This window comes from Melospiza melodia, chromosome 14 (assembly GCF_035770615.1).
Source record: "Melospiza melodia melodia isolate bMelMel2 chromosome 14, bMelMel2.pri, whole genome shotgun sequence".
Lineage (NCBI taxonomy): Eukaryota > Metazoa > Chordata > Aves > Passeriformes > Passerellidae > Melospiza > Melospiza melodia.
In genome coordinates, this window is record NC_086207.1 from 15,591,537 (window position 1) to 15,607,508 (window position 15,972).

Consider the following 15,972-nt stretch of genomic DNA (forward strand, 5'->3'; position numbering starts at 1 on the left):
ACAGGCTTGCACGGAATAAAAAAAGGCATCAAGTAAGGGTTGTTGTGAATTAGGCAGGTTGTGCTAAATGGTATCAGCAATGCAAGTTGCCTTTTAAATGTGTATAATTCATGTGCACATACACACACGGTCTGCAGTCGCTGTCTTGCTGGCTGCAAGAAGTGAGGACAAATACCAGGAATATTAATGATGAGCAAGTGACATTCTATCAGCTAGAGATCAATTAAATATTTTAGCCTACTCAACAAAGGTTTTGCTGGGCACAGGAGATGAGAGGTGGTCTCTCACCAATGTGGATACATACCTAAAGGGGGGAGCCAAGCACATGGTGGTGTTGAGCAGTAGGGGACAGGCAACGGGCAAAAATTGATGCACAGGAAGTTCCACCTGAATATAAGGAAGAACAACACACTGGAACAGAGAGTAGGGAGGCTGCGGGGTCTCCCTCACCGGAGATATTCAAGAACCGTCTGGATGCAATGCTGTGCCATGTGCTCTGGGACAACCTTGTTTACACAGAGAGCTGGGACCAGATGGCCCAACCTGAGCGTTTCTGTAGCTCCGTGATTCCCAGGACACGCACACCGAGTCCCTTTCTGCACTTTCCAACCACGTTATCCCATTATCCCCAGGCGTGGGTCACCGAGCACATCCCAATCCCTGCCGGCCGGGGAGACTCAGTCACAGCCGGCTCGGGCACTCCGGGGCTACACCGGTGCATCCGTTCCCGGGTTCCCCGAGCCGGGAGCGGCATCCCCGGCCCGAGCCGGCCTGTCCCCTCCCGAGGCCGGGACACGGGGAAGGGGCCGGTGCCCTTTAAACCCCCCCGTTCCCGCCCCCCCGGCTCAGCCGGGCGTTGCATCAGGCCCGTGCGCGCCGCCGGCCGCCCCGCGGGGGCGCGCCCCGCACCGCCCCTCCCCTCGCCGGCGGCGCGCACGGGCGGGCGGTGCGCGCCCCCGCGGCAGTCGCGTGGTCCCCGCGCGGCTCCATATTGCGGCGGCACCGGGGTCGGGGGGTTCCCGGCGGGGCTCGGGGGCGCGCAGATGGCGACGCAGGTGGAGGCGCTGCTGCCCGGCACGGCCCCGCTGCTGCCCGCCGAGGAGCGCGCCCTGGTGCTGAAGCCGCCGCAGGACGGCGGCCGGGAGAAGGGCGAGCCGCCCATGGGCCCCGACGGCGGGCCGGCGGCGCCCAGGCCGCCCAGCGCCAAGCAGCAGAAGGAGGAGAGCAACAACCAGGAGAAGGAGAGCCTGCTGAGGGCCGGCGGCGAGGCGGAGGACGGCGGCGAGGCGGGCGGCGCGGGGCGCCGGGAGTTCATCGAGGCCCCGCCGCCCAAGGTGAACCCCTGGACGAAGAACGCGCCGGCCGTGAACGGGCAGTCGCCTCCCGGTGGGTGCTCGGGGGTCGCTGGGAGCGGGGCGGGGGGGGGCCGGCTGCGCCGCCGACCGCGCCCCGGGCGGCCGCGCCATGCGGCACACGCGGCGTGGGGCCGCGCCCGCGGCCTGCGGGGCCGCGGCGGGGCGGGGGGCGCGGCGGGAGCGGGGGCAGCGGCGGCGCCGGCCGCGGCCACGAGGCGGGGAGGGCAGCGCGGCCCGGCCCGGCCATGCGGCGGCGAGCGGAGGGCGCCGGGGGCCCGGCGGCGGCGGGCGGGCCCGGCGGCGGACACGCGGCCCCCCCTTCCCTCCCGCTCCCGGTATTCCGCCGCAGCAGCGCCGGCAACGTGGTCGGTTCCCGGCGTGCGGCTCCCCCGGGAGCGCGGCCCCGCCGCCCCCGCCGGGGCCCTTCCCCGGGCCGCGGCCTGCGCTGCCCACGTGTGCGCGGCCGCGGCTCCCCCGCGCAGGCCGCGCCGCCTTTCTCTGCCGACTCATGGCGGCCGCGGGGCCGGGGGCCGAGGCCAGCGCGGCTCTGCCCGGCGCGGTCGCTGGCCCGGGCTGGGGGCACGCCTGGGGAACGGGGGTCCCCGAAAAGGGAAGCGGAGGGGCTGCGCTGTCCAAATCGCGCTTGTAACCCGCTGCTGTCGTCAGCAAAGGCTGAAGCTGCAGAGCACCATTTCCTCGCCTGTCGGGATGGGTGTTGCGCTCCTCTCGTAACCTGCTTCAAGTGAATCGGGAGTAGGGGAAAAGCACAGAAGTTTTCACTAAGCGTCTTGTTTGGGAAGGACTTAATCTTTTTCTACCTGTCTCTGTTAGTTCTGAAATCGCGCTGCCAGATGTGCCATCAGATCCCCAATTACTGTACGTGCCCGTGTTTTGTAAGAACTGTTACCACCTAGCATGGTGATTCATCAGAGTTATTGATCTCTGGGAGATGGACAGCTATGCAATTTCCACCTGGAAAGCTGTCATCTTAATGGGAAGTATAGAGGACAAGTTAATCCTGCCAGCTAGAAGTCCGTGTTCGGATTGTTTGGTGGTTTGTCATTGTAGTCATGGACATAAGCAAAGCTTAAGGAAATCCAGGACAGCGTTGCTGTCTGCATTTGCCTCGTGCGTTATGACACGAAACTGGTCACATCGCTCCTTTGTGTGAAGGTTGCACTCTATTGTGATGCCTTCTGAGATAACGATCCCGAGGAGGAAAAAAAAAAAAACAAAAAATGCAAAACTGCAAGGTTGAGTGTTCCTGTTTGAGTCTCCTGTGTAAGGAGTGTCCGGATTCATTACCAGCCTCATCGGTTGCAAAGGTGTGTGATTTGTCAGAGTCAGCAGCCACGAGGCAGCTGCCCAGCACAAGCAGGGGGCCCTTGGAACTCCTGGGGTGATTATTTGAGGGACAGAGTGAGGGTGTGTCATTAGCGTGTCCACGCTGTTGTAGGGTAAGGCAGTAATGCTGCAACACTCAGAATTGTCCTTGGGCCCAGCACAGTTGTCTCTGTATTCCCAAAGGTGTTTAGAAAATGGAATTTGTTGGTGGTGTGTTCTGGGACGCTTGGCAGCAGCGACTGGTTCCAGCAGTGCCCCCAGTGCTGCTGCCTGGCTCGCCTCTCTTGGGCCATTGTTTCTTTTGCTGCGTGTTCATTAGCAGAAGAGAAAACGTGTAAAATAAACACGGCTGCTGAGCTCCCACGGGAGGCAGGCTGGCAGCTGACCTTGCCTGGCAGCCCTGCACCCAGGTACCTTCTTGTAGAGTTTGCAGCCTCATGTTGTGTCTTCATTTCATTGGGTGGAGGATTTGTTTTGGCAGGCACTTACCAAAAAAGATCTGGAGCGTGAATTTGTGTGAAAGAATCAGCTGGTGAGGTGAGTTGTCATGGTGTGGTGACCTGCAGGAGGATCACCCAAGAAAAGCGACTCTTTTTCTACACTTGAAGTGGATTGAGAGCTTCTGGACTCTGGAAAGTCACTACTGGAAGTCTTTGGTTTCTCAGCAGAGTTTACAAGGCCTTTGCTCATAATCCAGCTGTGTTCCCAGTGCAGTGCTTGTGTGCTGGAGATGCTAAATGTTTCCAGCCCTGATCCACCAGAGGTAGTGAGGAGACCAGAGAGTGTAGTGCATACAGCTCTGTAAAGATAAAGGGATCCCTCTATGACTTGTTTTACAGGCTTTGAAAGCCCTTATTTTGTTATAATGATTATATTAATTATAGACCCATAGAGTAGATTTAATGGACAAGACCTTCTCCTTAGGTGTCCACGCATTCTGTAATGGCCTGCGTTGGAATTGGTGCTTATAAAAGTGTTGAGCTCAGGAAAACAGCCACCTGCAAGATCTTAAGTTTCTGCTGTCCATGTTGGAATATGAATAGGGAAGAGCTTAACAAATCCACCTCCAGGTGGTCAAAACAGCAGCTTGTTTTGAACTGTTTGACACGCCACAGCTGGGCAAATTGAGTCCATTTGGGGCCTGACACAGGGACTGAAGAATAGGGTCGTTTTTTCATGGATTATAATTTAGCTTTAGAAGCTTGTGTCTTGCCTACCTGCTGCAGCATTTTTATGCTCAAAATTGGCAGTGAAGCCTGTAATATAATAGGATGTTCGAGCAAAGCTTTCTGCTTTTTCAGGAAGGAGGGCTCTTGAAGTGAAGCCTCTCCTTGCTTCTTAACCTCCCGAAGGCACAATGGCTTGGCAGTAAGTGGGGCAACCATTAGGTCGAGTTAGACACCTGATGCTGAGTGGAGGAGGCTGAGGCTCTTCTGGAGTAGCACACCAGAAAATTTTCATGGTCTCTTGACAAGATGCATGTTATCTTTTTATTTGTGTGAGTTTCTGTCAGAGGAGATGGGGGATCCTTGGAGTCCTGAGGTACACATGGTCCTGTCCCATGTGGCAGGGCTTGTACTTGACCCTGCTGACTGCTTGTGAGGGACGCTGCAGAGCTGTAATGATGCCTCCTTTTTACTCTCTAATGATCTAGTAGCAAGGTCTGTGTGACCATGCCCTCGTTATTACATGTTCTCTTCTTATCAAGTAAATAAATGCAGCCTGCAGCCTGACTGACACATGATGGTAGTGTATGTGTGTCTGTGGTAGTGAAGGAAACGTTTTCTGGCAAAACCAGCTTTGCACTACTCGCTATAAACCAAATTCAAAGTGTTTTCTTCAGTTCTTCTGTAGATGAGCAGTGTGGCTTGCAGTTAAAACAGCTCGACCTTCTGGAACATGTTGTACTCCTCCGCTGTGTCCTGCACCAGGGCTGATGCTGATGCAAGCCTTGGTGAGGACAGGTGTTAACAGCACCCCGTTTTGAAAACCTGCTGGATGTATTTCAAGAAATGTTGCATCAAGGCACTTGGCACTTCTTTATTTTTAAAGCCATTTACGTCTTGGAAGTAAGAACATGCAGGTTTTAATGACTGGCACTGCAATCGCTCAGCTTTACCTGGGCTAACTTTTAAAATTCTCCTTGTAAGTGCTTGGCCAGGGAAAGCGGTGTATTTCCTAGAGGAGATGCAGGAGGTGCTTTGATTTCTTGAGTAGAGTTTCCTGCATGCTGTTTGGCAAACGTGCTGGGTGGATAGGCAGTACTTTCCAGAAGGCACACCTTAGTTGCTAGCAGCAAGCACCAGGGGTGAGCTGACTGTTGTTGAGAGTGCGTGTTGCTTTATGCCCGAGCAGAGTCTGACTTGGCTACCAGTGCCAAGGAGAAGGCGGGGAGGTTCATTAGCATCTCACCCCTTGCTGACTAACTCCCCATAGGGCTTTCCTTGAAATCAGCCTCCAGTAGAGGAGATAAGATGGATGGGAAGCTTGTTTTACCATTGGCATTTCTTCGTGTTCAGAGTAGACACATTGCTCGCTCAGGTATCCAGCTTGGTAGTCCTGCACACACCTATTTCCAGAGTGTTGGGCAATTCTCACTCTGTCGTGGCACGTAGTTGTGGAGCTCTTCTGGCTGTTGCAACAGAGCTGCTATCGCAGCAGGAGGCCTCCACCACCTCCCCAAGTTTCCTCTCCAAACTCCTGTTTTGTTCCAATCCCACAACTCATGTTCGAGTAACTCATCCCATCTTGTTGGGGAGGATGAGGGTAACTGGAACTTGTTGCTCAAAAAAAAGAGTGAGGCTTAGTGTTTTCCCTCCCCCACATACCTTTGCCCTTCAGCTTTGTGCTGGACCTTTGCCCTGTTCTGCACTGTTTGTTTCGGGCAGAGAGGGCTGGGGAATGCAGCGCAGCTCCTGGGAGCTGACTCACGGGCCCTGGTTGCTGGGCTTCAGTGCCTGCTTCTGCTGCAACCTCCAGCTCCAGATTTCCAGGTCCAAGGCATTGCTGAAGGATTCTCTCCAGCCATCTCCTTACCCTCACAGGTCTTCTTTTAAACTTTATATTGCTTGTTGTGCCATGGAGATTTCCATGACGATTGGGGCAGCAGAAGGACTTTGTTTAGATGGGGAGACAAATCGAGTCCAGAAAGCAGGACTGGAAATGGGGGCACTGGGGCTGCAATGCTCTGCTCTCTCTTCCAAATTATGACACCAGATCTTTTTACTGTACTTGAACAGTGTGAAATTATCTTCAGGGCAATGCCAAATGCAGACTTGGATAGAGTTAGGTTGCTCTTTACATACTTGAGACTAATGAATCTCCAGCACCATTTCTGTGTTTGTTCTTATTTGGCAAAATAAGGAATGGGCATTTTAGTAGAAAGCTGTGCTTGCTGTTCAGACCAGGCTGTGTTTTAACCCCTACAGTTATTACAGGTGCTCTTACCCTTGGGTCAGAGGAGCTTTGTTCGTTCCCAACCGCGATACACATTTGCATTATGGTCTTTAATGTGTTACTTATCCTTTGGTCATCTTAGCATTGAAGCCTTTGCTGACTTCCTGTCAAGGGCCTGAGTCTCCACACTGCTGGCTCTGACAAATCCCTGGCTTGCTGTGTACACAGGGAGCTTGGGGAAGGAGGTGATGCAACCTTGGTGATACCTGCAGAGCTCTCCCTTGGTGATAGTGCTGTCTAGGTGGAGCTTTCATGGCCAAGAAGTTGTCTCCTGGGGTTGGCTAAAGCTCTGGGTGGTCCCTAGCATGGCCAGCTCTGCATTTGTTCTTTTTCTCACTTGAAACCGGGCTTTGGTTCCACTCATTCTGCAGGTCCAGATCCTTGTTAGTGAGGTCTGAATGGGGGATTTACCTCCTTGCATTGAAATAACTGGTTCATCTGAATATCTTGTATCAAATGATGCAGCTGCATGACTTGAGGTCAGAAGAAAGGGAAAAGAAGGGCTTCAAAGAAGTTAGTGCAGTGCTGGGAGAACTTAAAGCTACTTGTGTATTTAGGTAACGCTAATGGATGACCAGAACAAATGGCAACTGAGTTTGGCCTTGGATAAATCAATTACCAGATTTCTATGTGGGGAAAATTTTGGGTCAGGGTCGGCCTGGATTGCTTGGCAAACAGAGAAGTGGGTGTGCACATGAATGTCACACAGCTGTGGAGCAAAAACTGGCACAAGGCATTTGGTGGAAATAGGTTTGCTGATAGCAATTCTAATGCTGTGCAAGATAAACTTTTGTTTTTGGGAAAGGCTGTGGAAACTGTGGTCAAGTGTCAACATGTTTCTAAAGGGAGGCTCATCCTGTAATTGGAGGTTCCCAGAAGATCCTCTTAATTGAACTTTCCTCTATCAGAGCACACACTTCTGCTGAAGTCTGGGGGACTTTGTGGGTGGATTGCCTTTCCTGGTTAAACTGGTGTGTGATGTGTTGTGGCTCTGCTGGTTTCAGGGTTGCACCAGGCTGATGGTGCTGATGAGCTGCTGGAGCCATCCTCAGCAGGTCATTTGGCCCAGCTTTGGTCTGACACTCGCTGTGTGTATTGCCAGGATTAAGAGCTCTTCCTGCAGCTTTTAAGCTCCGTGTGCTGGGGGATGTTCTGCTGAGCCATGCAAGGAGAAGGGAGGAAGGGCTGGGAACAGGCTCATCTAATACCTGCTTTATCAGTGAGTTACCTTCACTGTCCTTCTGGAGCAAAGCTGACTTAGGAGCACAAGCTTCCCTTGACACTTCCCTGTGTTTCAGGGTTGTATGGGAACACACAGCTGGGTTCAGTGCTCTACAGTGGTTGTGATTTTATTTTTACTTTGTGGGTTTAGAGTCCTTTGTTCCTTTGTAAGGTTTGGTAGAGTTCTCTGCTGCAGACTGATGGTGTGTTGGAGGTGACCATGGTGGCCCTGGCTGGCTTGGGTACTCTGTCACAGCAGGCCAGGTGGAAACCTTAATTTCCTTTAGAAGTGGTCAACAGGGATGGTTGTTGGTGTGATGCCGCTCAGTCTGATTTTGGTGGCACTCCAAGGTGACACAAATGCCCTTTGCTCTCTTGATCTAGAAGATGTTTCTCTGGTTCTTCCAGAGTACAGTGGAGGAACTAGAGAAACATTGCAGTGTGCTGGTGGGCACAGCGTGCCCTGCCCTGTGCTCCTGGGGAAGCACATTTGCTTCCTGCTGGACACCCCTTGAAGTGGCTGGGAGCAGGTCTGTAACCTGCTGCTCTAGCAGGTGCTGCTCTCCACTCCCAATTGCTCCCCAAAGCAGCCCTGGCTGCTGATGGGGCCCAGGAGAGGCATCCCTGCCCCACGAGGAAGATGATGGAGGAGAAGCATCTCTGGTGCTGCTCAGTGTCACTCATTTCATCTGTCAGTGATCCCTTGGTGACCGTGGCAGCCGGGGGGAACCAGGAGAGATGGGGGCTTGGCTGGGGCTGCTGAACCTCACATGTCCTTGGCACAGAGTTAAAGCACGATTGGGACAGGGGACAGAAATGTGCTGTGTGTCCTTCCTGCTGGCCAGAAGGGCCCATGTGAGCCCGAGGTGGGGTCCAGCCGGTGGGACAGGGGGTGCTCACTCTGCCTGGCTCAGATATGGGGGCACAGCTCGGGGGAGGCAGCAGAGCCTGTCCTGGGCACAGTGCTGAGCACGTTTTTCCAGCTGAGCACGGCCAGTGCAGCTCCTGCAGAGTGACTCTGCAGTCTGCAGGGCACGGCTGCGCCGGAGGGAGCCGGCACAGGGGGCTCTGGGTGCTTCTCCTTTCCTGGTGCTCATTTGACTTCTTTGACTCGCCCTCAGTGTGAATGCATGGACAGAACACAGAGTTTTCAAGGCTGGATAAGGTAGCTTTTAAGGAGTCTGGAAAAAACTGAGAGAAGAGGTGAGTTTTTTCATGGCTAAATATGTGGGGAAACAAGTATGAAATTGGAAAAACCACAAACATGAGGAAAGGGTAGAGTTTTGTGGATGGGAAAGTAAGAGAAAAGGTGTGTGGGGAGATTGGTGTTTTACCTGCCTGGTAACTCAGAGGTGAGTATACTGCTAAATACTGAGCACTTTCTTTAAAACAGATTATTTGTGATATGTATTCAGCCTCTACACTAAATCACACAGCCTTTTTTATTTTGTTTTTCTTTATGACTGCTTTTGAAAGCTTGTAGCTTCAGTGATGTGAATGGGTGATTGTTTTACCAAGTCTTAGCTACCAAGCTATGTGGTTTGCACATTGGCAGATGATGAAGCTAGTGGCAGAATAAAATAGTGAGACCTCACAGCTAATAAGCAACACTCAAATGTCTGATAAGCCAGCTTTCACTTAAACTACAGGAAATTAATTTCTTTGGATTCTCCAACGTCATATCTTCCTTTATTTTTTATTATATGTTGCTAAAGAAGCACTGAGTTTATTCCTGCAGGACCCTTAGGATCCTCTGCAATTTTTATGCCTTTGCTGTAACTGGAGAGGTTACACTTCCGAGTAGTAAAGAGTTTGTGTCAGCTCTCCTGACCTCACAGAATGAGCCTACTGAAAATAAAGCCAACCACAATAACAAAAAGCAATTTTCTTGGCTTCATTCAGCACAAAAAGAGTCACCTAAAGGAGTGACTGGAGCACTTTACCATAGCTGTGTTACCTCCAGCTGGGCTCATGTTGGCAGGGCAGCTGCAAGGCTGTGTGAAGGGGAAAAGTAGAGTGAAAAACAGAATGAAGAATTAAGTGTAAGGAGTGACACCAGTATGTGTGATGCTGAGAAATGATGTGTCTGTAGCAGCAGATACTGAAATGTGAAGAAGCACATCCCAAAAATGCAATCAGGAGGTTTTTACTGTGACTGAAACAGAAGAGTGATGGGATTTGTTTTGTGCACGAGGTTCCACCCAGCAATAGAGAAAAGCGAATCACAGAGGTGTCTCCACCATGTGCTCGGGTGACAAAGCATGAGAGTTCACTGTAATCATATTGAATTTCACTTCCCAACTCCCAGCTCAACCTTGAGAGCTCGGGGGAATACCAGCTATGATCTCCTACATCTTCTGAGTGCTCAGAAATCCTCTGCCACTGCAGAGCGTCTTGCACTGAGCTGAACAAAAAGGGGACTTTTCTTTTGGTTTCCCAATCTCAGGTGAGCTCTACAAGCTCACTGTTGCTGATTTTTTGGGGTTTTTTTTTTGTTTGGTTTTTTTTTTTTTTTTAACTGTGGAATGATGAGTGTGACATTTGCATACTCTGCAGAGTGGAATTTGGTGTAAATGAGCCGTGCTTTTAAATTTCAAAATTAAACCTGTAAGGACAATTGTGAAGATGATTTGGAGGAGACGTGGCAGATTGCAGTAAGATAACCCTCTTAGCTTCAATTGGAGGTGAAATCTGAGTTGATGCAATTGTCAGCAGTGAGTGTAACCAAGCAAGCATGGAGTTTGGAGGGTGATTGGAATGGCTGTGCTTGATTAAAACCAAGCAGATAGCCTGGGCCAGAGGGAGGCAACACCTCAGACTGTGTCTAATGATTTGTAATTCAGTCAAGAGATTTAATTATGTTGTCTTCGCTGTGCTGCCTTGTGTATCCTGCAGCCCAAAAGTGGAGAGAGCCTTGCAATTTTCAGTTTCTGGGGTTTTCATGAGGATTTATGGCATCCCTGTGTGATGTTGCGGGGCTTTACCATGATCCTGATGTGTTTGAGGAGGTGGGGTGGGATCGTTTCTCATGGAGATGCTGGATATCTGGGTACATCAATGGATTCTCCTTTGTATGGAGATGGAGCTGTCCTTGGGCAAAGCTTCTCTGGAGTTTGGGTCTGTCCTTGATGTGCAAGCAGAAAAGTGTGTTGCAGCTCTGAGAGTGGCAACCCTGTCAGAGGGAAATGCCATCCTCAATCAGTTTCCACAGTGTGGGATCCAGCTGGCTTCCAGGCCACCCCAGAATGGCTCCTGTATTTAAACAAGAGTCTTTGAGATGTGTATTTTGCTTGATTGTGCCAGAAATTTTAGCGCCTATTCAGTATCCAGTGGCTTAAAGAGCACTTTGGGGAGGGTGACTGTGATAATTTGGTCCAGAATCATGTAGGGTTGCTCTCCTGGAGGGTCTAAGGCCTCCAGTGGTATCACTCCAGGCTTACTGGTGATTAAAGGATGTGGGGCAGAGAGATGGGACACCAGCTGCTCCATGGAAGAGTAATCTAAAGCCCCTTGTTGAGTTCATGATCGGGAATGTTGGGACTTTGCTTCTGCACTTTGGAGATGAGGGGATGGGGTTAATGGGAGAGAACACCCAGTGTTTGCTCTCTCCAGTGCAAGCACTGATAAGTGGATGGGAGAAACAACAGCCTGTGACCTTCCAGTTATTCCTCGTGTGCCTGTGCATATGTGAGTGGTGGATTTGCAGGAGTGGCTGTTTGGAGAGCTCTCATTCTTCTGGTCAGGCTCCCCAGAACCCCCTTGGCATCTCTGGTGCTTGGAGAAGAGACCTGGACCCTGTTCCATCCCTGTGGATCTCTGAAAGGTGTTTTTGCCAGGCACGGTGCTGGTCCTGCTGGTGGCTGTGTCCAGCTGGGGTCCCAGCCCTGCTCCCATCCGTCTGGAGGACACTGAACATCAGCACTGAGGTACTCATTTGGTGTGTGCTGTGGAGTGACTTAGGGACTCATCCCAGGTAATGCTCTGATTTTGGAATAGGTGATTTTTTTTTCCCCAGAGTTGTTCCTCTGAAACTCTGTGATTACTTTTCAAGTACATGAAGATAGCAGGGGCACCACAGCTGAACTTCTCCAAACTCACAGCTGTTTATACACTGGAAACCTATTTCAAGCATTTGATTCCACGTGGTTTGTGGGAAATACATGTCAGAGCTCCCACTGGCTGCAGCTCTTGAGCCAGTGTAGGTGATGGGGGTGCCTGAGGACAAATCTAACCTTTCCTCTGGGCAGGGAACAGAAAACCCCTTAGCAGAGACTGCTGGTCTGGATCCCTTTGCAGAGGAAGTGATTTGGGTTAAACTCTTTGGTTTTTTTTTTTTGCTTCTCTTGCACAGGTTTTAGCAGGTCTTGGGACCTAGCCAGCACCATGTTAGGATTGATCCATCTGTCTCATGCTTCAGCTTCTCTTTGAGGGGGTAAATGTCTTACAGTAAGTTTAGAGGCATGGGAAGTGTTAGCGTGGACCTGGCAGCTGGAGAGGGCTGGAATGATCTGGGTGACTGAGAGGTGGACCCTCCCCAATCCTGCTCAGCAGGTAACAAAGGAGGGGAACAGGAAGCAAACAAGATTTTGGGAGGGATCAAATTGGCCATGCTAATCTTTGGGTTTAGGGTTTCTTGCTTTGCTGCTTTTCCCTAGCAGACCTCACCCTCATCTCTGCTGAGTGTTGCTTTGAAGAGTTCTGTAACTGTCTTGGGAACCTGTGCAGGCACTGCCCTGGCCTCTGAGGGGGAGCCAGGTGACAGATTTGAAGTGAAATGTTGCATAGGGCCAGAGAAGAGAGTCCAGCAGCTCTGGTCTCTTTGCACTACATGCTGGACTGTGTAATTTGGACCTTTTTCCTGCCTGGATCGTCCCTGCTGGGCAGCAGGTCAGGTTAGGAGGAGAGATACCAATTGATCCTGTCATCCCCCAGCATTTCCCTGCCCAGTCCCTCTCCTGGGCAGGCAGTGCAGCCCTGCAGCTTGGGAGCCTTTGTGATCGGGTTCTGGTCACGTCCCTGCTGCCAGTCCCCCGGTGACCTTGGAGAGGTCATTTTTTTTTTTCCTGACATCCGAGTCTTTTGTCTGCAAAACGTGGAGGATGATTTGGTTACAACTTCACGGGTCGAAAGCCAGAACAAATCAGCTGGTGTCTTCCTCTGGCAGTGTGGATGTGACAGTGTCCCACTGGGTCCCTGTGCTGGTACCTGTGTGTGCACAGTCCTCGCCCAGTGTGCTCCACAGTCAGTGAGTGCACTTTGGTGTCTGGCAGGTGGCATAAAGCCCTCTGAGGTGGTTTTTCCCCGTTGTTGGGAGAGCAGAGGGGTAATAATGGGAGATGGGGGGTGAGCAGGGAGCTGGTTCCTGCTGGCACTCAGCCTGTGGCCACAGCCCCTCGGCAGTTATGGCTGCAGGTTGCTGTAATAACGAGTCAGCGTTTCTCTTGCGTCAGGGATAATGAGCTGCTCTTCATGGCCCAGCAGGGAGGAAGCAGTGTCCCTGCTGGAAAAGGGGGGCTGGGGGTAGCACTGGGTGGTGGAGGTCCTTTCCCAGCTGTAGCTCCTGAGCTGGGAGAAGACAGGCTTGCTGTGTGGGTGTTTGGGTTCAGCACTGTGAGCGTGGTTGGTGTGCGTTTCCTCAGGCAGCAACAGAGGGGAGATGGGGGCTCATAAATGGGGCGACTTTCTTGGACCTGTCCCAGATACCTGAATAGCAGCAGTAGCCAGCTAGCCCCTGGGGAAAGGGGTCTGTGTGTGGACGCATCAGCTTTTCTCTCTAAATGCCCCATTTTAGCATACGGTCTTCTCCTTTGTGTAAAAATACCATCAGGCAAAAATTGAAATTGAGATCCACCCCCAGCACCACCTAAAATAAGGACGACTGCCCTCAATTTATATTATCTCCTGGGCTGTGTGCAGCAACTCTGTGTATTGGTGCTCAGAGCAAGCACCCCTATACCACATCTGCATCTTCACTTGATGGTCCTGAAAGGGATGCTCTGCCTGTCCCAGCATCCTGCCAGCTGCCATGCACACCCCTGACCTCCTCCTCCTCACTCCATTCTCCACCTTGCTTTGCTGATAACAGGAAGATCACAGAATGTGTTTTTCTATTGAGATACTGTAGGCTGCATGGATTCTGTACAGGGCTGAGGAGAATGGTCAGGGGCTTGGGGAGTACGTGGTGCTGCAGTGGAGAGATCAGTGGTTCCTGTGGTGACTGCAGGTCACTGGGTCCCTTAGTTCAGACACCACATCTTTCTGATTTTGGATGCATGCTGAGAAACAAGTGTCTGTGTGCAAGAAGGAGGAGGAAGTGTGAGACTGTGGGGTTCAAATCTCGTGGGTCTGCTCATTTGCATTGGCATACTGTTGTTTCTTGCTCCTTTCCACTGGGCTGCCTGGAGGGCAGGCTGGGCATGGCTGGGAGGGTGTTATGTGGGCAGGCGTCCCGTGTAGGGATTGCCTGCTGCTGAGCAGGTGGCTGACAGGATGGTGGACAGCTGCTGTGAAGCATTGTCCTGCAGCATCTGGCCAGAGTTGGGATACCTGGCCATCAGGGTGCCTTGGGAGGCAGCAGGTGTGTGTGGTGGGAGGAATTGGTGTGACTGGTTTGCTGGCTTCACCTTTCTGTGTTGGGACTTCGAGCACAAAGCCTGTCCCTGTGCCTTTCTTTCTGTTTGAGTTTTAGCCTTGGGAGGGCTGGGGAGGGAGCTGACCTGGCCAGGCAGCCTCAGCCCTGCAGTGTGGCACATGGGCTCCTTGGAGAGCAGCCCAGGGCTTTACCTGCTGGCCACATAGGTTTCTGCCTGCTTCCCTACCATGGCTTTCTTGGGAAAAGCACTGCCTGATTTAGGCTTCTCTTGGGCACCTGAGGTGTTGCCCTTAATTGGCAGGCTAATTTTTAATTTAAGTCACTTGTGCTTGCAGGGGAAAAAGGTGTCCCAAAGGGTCGTTGTGCCTGCTGGTCCTGACCAGCCCTACCTCAGATCTGTCCTCCCAGCAGCCCCATTTTTCAAAGCAAGTCCTACAGACTGCTCTGTAGGGGAAAGCTGCCTGCAAGCCAGCTTGCAGTGTTCTCAGTGTGCTCTGGAGAGCTTGGAGTCAAATCTGTGTTAATCACAGGTGTGATGAGTTGGACAAGGTCAGCCTGTCCCCAGCAAGGGGGCTGAGCACTGGATGCCAGTGTCTTTCCTTGAGAGGAGTTGCCCTGGCAAGCCTCTTGAGGTGCCTGTGAGCTGTATCTGTCCTTGGCCATCACATGTGGTCCTTGCTTTGTGCTGACCTCAGCCACTGAGTCAAGTCACTGCTTTTCTGGTAAATGTAGTGACAGAGCTGCCCTAGAGTTGTGGCTGAGCTCAGGAGGAGCCAGGAGAGCCTTGCTGCACATCTAGAGCAGGACAGGGCAGTGGGGAATATGGCAGTGAGCTGAGAGGGGACCTTGGGGGAATGTGAGTTTGGAGTTGTGGTGGTGACACGTCTGATAGGAGATGGTGCTGAGGGGTCACCTGCAGCTGTGCCTGATTTGGTGGCATTTGTGGTGTCTGGAGCCTGGACCTGTTGTGAGTGGCTGCTTCTGCTGTGGTGTGTCTGGTGAGGAGTTGGTGGGACAGCCCAGCAGGAATGCACTGGAGAGCTGCACCCCTCAGGGTACAGCAAGGGGAGCATTTGCCAAAGCCTGGCTTTGCTAAATTCCTGCTGGCACAAAGGAATTTATTTTATCAGCCCTTGTGGTGCTGTTATTTATTTTGGTTTTTGGTAACATCTGGTACAGCTGATCCAAACAGGTGGGATACCAGTGTTACCACCTTGTTCCTTTGCAGAGAAGCCCAAGTAGGGAAATCAATTATATCTTGTTTGAGATCTTAAAGCTCTTTTCAAACCTTAACGATTTCATGATTCTGTGACGGGTGTTTCAGCTTGCTGATGTAGAAGCCTGAACTCCTCAGTGACCATACAAAAATGAAAGATATTTAAATGCATTTGGGACATTTGGGCTGGTGGAGGATTGCAGTAGAACATGCAGCTTGCCAAGGACTGAAACTGGTGCTTGGAGATTGTTCTGGATGTGCTGAGCAGTCCTTGATACCATGTCTTCAGATGGCCACAGACCATAATTGTGTAATAATGGTAGAGAGAGTCTTGATTTAACTTCTGGGTATTTTTGCTCTGCTTGGCTCTTCCCGTTCCTATATGGGATGAAAGCATCCCTGCCTGAAAATGGTGCAAACTTGAACATGGTGCAAGTCAAAGGAAGAGAAATAGAAGTTGTTTTGGCAGAGCAGTGTTTTTGCTGTTTCTGCACGAGCTGAGCCCAGGCCAGAGAGCATTGCCCTGCCTGAGGGGTAGTCCTTGCTGCAACTCTTGTGACTTTCCAGCTGAATGTGTGTTTTGGGTAGCTGATAAGCAGAAGCCAGGGGCCTGCCCCTGTCCCAGGAGGACCTTGCCTTGCTGGCAGTCTTCCTTCCCCCTCTTCTTCCAGCATCCTTGAAGAAAACGTGATGAATTGCTCTCTCAAAAGTACTGTTTTCATATCTTCTGGGGAAGCCTTATCAACAGGGGTTTTCCACACACACTGTCCTGTGTGCTCCTTAAATTA

At 51.7% G+C, this 15,972-nt stretch overlaps 1 protein-coding gene across 3 annotated transcripts in view; it reads left to right on the plus strand.

Moving 5' to 3' along the window:
- The first annotated feature begins 1,261 nt into the window (after positions 1-1,261).
- Positions 1,262-15,972, plus strand: part of LARP1 (La ribonucleoprotein 1, translational regulator) — a 44,519-nt gene continuing 29,808 nt past the window's right edge. For 2 of the 3 annotated variants that reach the window (XM_063168893.1, XM_063168894.1), the window contains exon 1: positions 1,262-1,386. The gene's annotated coding sequence lies outside the window, so the exon portion shown is untranslated. Of the gene's footprint in view, positions 1,387-5,637; positions 5,744-15,972 lie in introns of those variants that run through there. The other variant, XM_063168897.1, reaches the window with a different exon arrangement.